Source organism: Rutidosis leptorrhynchoides, chromosome 2 (genome assembly GCF_046630445.1).
Source record: "Rutidosis leptorrhynchoides isolate AG116_Rl617_1_P2 chromosome 2, CSIRO_AGI_Rlap_v1, whole genome shotgun sequence".
Taxonomy (NCBI): Eukaryota; Viridiplantae; Streptophyta; class Magnoliopsida; order Asterales; family Asteraceae; genus Rutidosis; species Rutidosis leptorrhynchoides.
The window spans coordinates 174,666,165-174,670,776 of NC_092334.1; positions in this window are offsets into that span (position 1 = coordinate 174,666,165).

Here is a 4,612-nt window from a genome sequence, read left to right on the forward strand (position 1 = left end):
GTTAATTAATCATTTTTAAAGAAAACACGGTCGAAGTCCAGAATCACTAATGCATCCTAACAAACTCGATAAGACACACTAATGCAAATTTTCTGGTTCTCTAAGACCAACGCTCGGATACCAACTGAAATGTCCCGTTCTTATTGATTAAAAACGTTCCATATTAATTGATTTCGTTGCGAGGTTTTGACCTCTATATGAGACGTTTTTAAAAGACTGCATTCATTTTTAAAACAAACCATAACCTTTATTTCATAGATAAAGGTTTTAAAAAGCTTTACGTAGATTATCAAATAATGATAATCTAAAATATCCTGTTTACACACGACCATTACATAATGGTTTACAATACAAATATGTTACAACAAAATAAGTTTCTTGAATGCAGTTTTTACACAATATCATACAAGTATGGACTCCAAATCTCGTCCTTATTTAAGTATGCGACAGCGGAAGCTCTTAATAATCACCTGAGAATAAACATGCTTAAAACGTCAACAAAAATGTTGGTGAGTTATAGGTTTAACCTATATATATCAAATCATAATAATAGACCACAAGATTTCATATTTCAATACACATCCCATACATAGAGATAAAAATCATTCATATGGTGAACACCTGGTAATCGACATTAACAAGATGCATATATAAGAATATCCCCATCATTCCGGGACACCCTTCGGATATGATATAAATTTTGAAGTACTAAAGCATCCGGTACTTTGGATGGGGTTTGTTAGGCCCAATAGATCTATCTTTAGGATTCGCGTCAATTAGGGTGTCTGTTCCCTAATTCTTAGATTACCAGACTTAATAAAAAGGGGCATATTCGATTTCGATAATTCAACCATAGAATGTAGTTTCACGTACTTGTGTCTATTTTGTAAATCATTTATAAAACCTGCATGTATTCTCATCCCAAAAATATTAGATTTTAAAAGTGGGACTATAACTCACTTTCACAGATTTTTACTTCGTCGGGAAGTAAGACTTGGCCACTGTTGATTCACGAACCTATAACAATATATACATATATATCAAAGTATGTTCAAAATATATTTACAACACTTTTAATATATTTTGATGTTTTAAGTTTATTAAGTCAGCTGTCCTCGTTAGTAACCTACAACTAGTTGTCCACAGTTAGATGTACATAAATAAATAGATAAATATTATCTTGAATCAATCCACGAACCAGTGTATACGTATCTCAGTATTGATCACAACTCAAACTATACATATTTTGGAATCAACCTCAACCTGTATAGCTAACTCCAACATTCACATATAGAGTGTCTATGGTTGTTCCGAAATATATATAGATGTGTCGACATGATAGGTCGAAACATTGTATACGTGTCTATGGTATCTCAAGATTACATAATATACAATACAAGTTGATTAAGTTATGGTTGGAATAGATTTGTTACCAATTTTCACGTAGCTAAAATGAGAAAAATTATCCAATCTTGTTTTACCCATAACTTCTTCATTTTAAATCCGTTTTGAGTGAATCAAATTGATATGGTTTCATATTGAACTCTATTTTATGAATCTAAACAGAAAAAGTATAGGTTTATAGTCGGAAAAATAAGTTACAAGTCATTTTTGTAAAGGTAGTCATTTCAGTCGAAAGAACGACGTCTAGATGACCATTTTAGAAAACATACTTCCACTTTGAGTTTAACCATAATTTTTGGATATAGTTTCATGTTCATAATAAAAATAATTTTCTCAGAATAACAACTTTTAAATCAAAGTTTATCATAGTTTTTAATTAACTAACCCAAAACAGCCCGCGGTGTTACTACGACGGCGTAAATCCGGTTTTACGGTGTTTTTCGTGTTTCCAGGTTTTAAATCATTAAGTTAGCATATCATATAGATATAGAACATGTGTTTAGTTGATTTTAAAAGTCAAGTTAGAAGGATTAACTTTTGTTTGCGAACAAGTTTAGAATTAAATAAACTATGTTCTAGTGATTACAAGTTTAAACCTTCGAATAAGATAGCTTTATATGTATGAATCGAATGATGTTATGAACATAATTACTACCTTAAGTTCCTTGGATAAACCTACTGGAAAATAGAAAAATGGATCTAGCTTCAACGGATCCTTGGATGGCTCGAAGTTCTTGAAGCAGAATCATGACACGAAAACAAGTTCAAGTAAGATCATCACTTGAAATAAGATTGTTATAGTTATAGAAATTGAACCAAAGTTTGAATATGATTATTACCTTATATTATAATGATAACCTACTGTAAAAAACAAAGATTTCTTGAGGTTGGATGATCACCTTACAAGATTGGAAGTGAGCTAGCAAACTTGAAAGTATTCTTGATTTTATGTAACTAGAACTTGTAGAATATATGAAGAACACTTAGAACTTGAAGATAGAACTTGAGAGAGATCAATTATATAAAGAAAATTGAAGAATGAAAGTGTTTGTAGGTGTTTTTGGTCGTTGGTGTATGGATTAGATATAAAGGATATGTAATTTTGTTTTCATGTAAATAAGTCATGAATGATTACTCATATTTTTGTAATTTTATGAGATATTTCATGCTAGTTGCCAAATGATGGTTCCCACATGTATTAGGTGACTCACATGGTCTGCTAAGAGCTGATCATTGGAGTGTATATACCAATAGTACATACATCTAAAAGCTGTGTATTGTACGAGTACGAATACGGGTGCATACGAGTAGAATTGTTGATGAAACTGAACGAGGATGTAATTGTAAGCATTTTTGTTAAGTAGAAGTATTTTGATAAGTGTCTTGAAGTCTTTCAAAAGTGTATGAATACATATTAAAACACTACATGTATATACATTTTAACTGAGTCGTTAAGTCATCGTTAGTCGTTACATGTAAATGTTGTTTTGAAACCTTTAGGTTAACGATCTTGTTGAATGTTGTTAACCCATTGTTTATTATAACAAATGAGATGTTAAATTATTATATTATCATGATATTATGATATATAATATATCTTAGTATGATGTATATACAGTTAAATGTCGTTACAACGATAATCGTTACATATATGTCTCGTTTCGAAATCATTAAGTTAGTAGCCTTATTTTTACATATGTATTTCATTGTTAATACACTTAATAATATATTTACTTATCATTTAACATAATTAACCAAGTGTATCAATATCTTAATATGATTCATATGTACCTAGTAAGACGTTGTTATAACGATAATCGTTATATATATCGTTTTCGAGTTTCTTAAATTAATAGTCTCATTTTTATGTATATAACTCATTGTTAAAATACCTAATGAGATACATACTTATAATAAAAACATGTTAACTATATATATAACCATATATATATCATCGTATAGTTTTTACAAGTTTTAACGTTCGTGAATCACCGGTCAACTTGGGTGGTCAATTGTCTATATGAAACATATTTCAATTAATCAAGTCTTAACAAGTTTGATTGCTTAACATGTTGGAAACATTTAATCATGTAAATATCAATCTCAATTAATATATATAAACATGGAAAAGTTCGGGTCACTACAGGCGCCCCGCGCCATTGTTCTGTGACAGATTCCTTTTTAATTAGATATTTTGAGGGCTTTTTGGTAATTACACATGGGGGACCGAATTAAAGGCTCTAGATCAGTTTTGGAGCCTCATTAACTCCATTTTCATCTACTTCACCTCTTCCAAATTAATTTAGTGAGAGAAAGGGTTTTCTAGAGTGAGAGAACTCAAATCAAGGAAGAAGAAGCCGATTTCGGGTCTAAGTGCGAGCTTTAAAGTTGTTCATCTATCCTCTAGCTACGTTTTGATTGTAGTGGTATGCTCTAATCTTGATTTTCTAATTTAATTTTGTAAAAGGGTTAGTGTTAGGGTTAATGGTGAACTTAAAACCCACTTTGTTAGTAAATTGGGTGTTTTGGGTGAATTTGGATCGTGTAGACCTAAAGATGATTAACTAGGGTTTTTCAAAGTATTAATTGATGTTTATGAGCTTAATTTAGTTAGTAAATTACTAGTACACCTAGAGATAAGTAAATGGGCGTTGTGTGGGTTGGTGGATGACCCGAAATGGGTGTGTTGACCTTAATTTGGTTAAATGGGTCAAAATGGACCTAAGTTAGTTAATGTTGTTGTGCAATGCATAGACCTTGTGTTGAAATGCGTTTTAAACCTAACTTGGCTAATGATTAGGGTTTTGGGGATGTTAACCCAAATATTAGGGTTAAGGGTGTAAAGGGGTCGAAATTGCACCATGGGTCAAGATAACACTAGAATGGAGTTTTAGTTGGTTGACCAACTTGAGTGTGTGATTGATATTATGTATAATGTAATAGGTACGTTACATTGAAGATTTCTGAGCTTGATTATCTCTCATCAAGACTTTGAGGTGAGTGGAAAATCTATATATGTATGTATATGATTTACGTGCCGTATTAATGGTGTCACATAGCCGTTTTGTGACCATAGTTGTGAGACATAGCCGTTTTGTCCACGTTTTATATTTATGCACATAGCCGTATTTGTGCATATAGTGGCGAGTAATAGCCGTGTTTTACTCCCAAGTTATTATCCGAGTTATTGTGCACAAAGCCGTGTTTG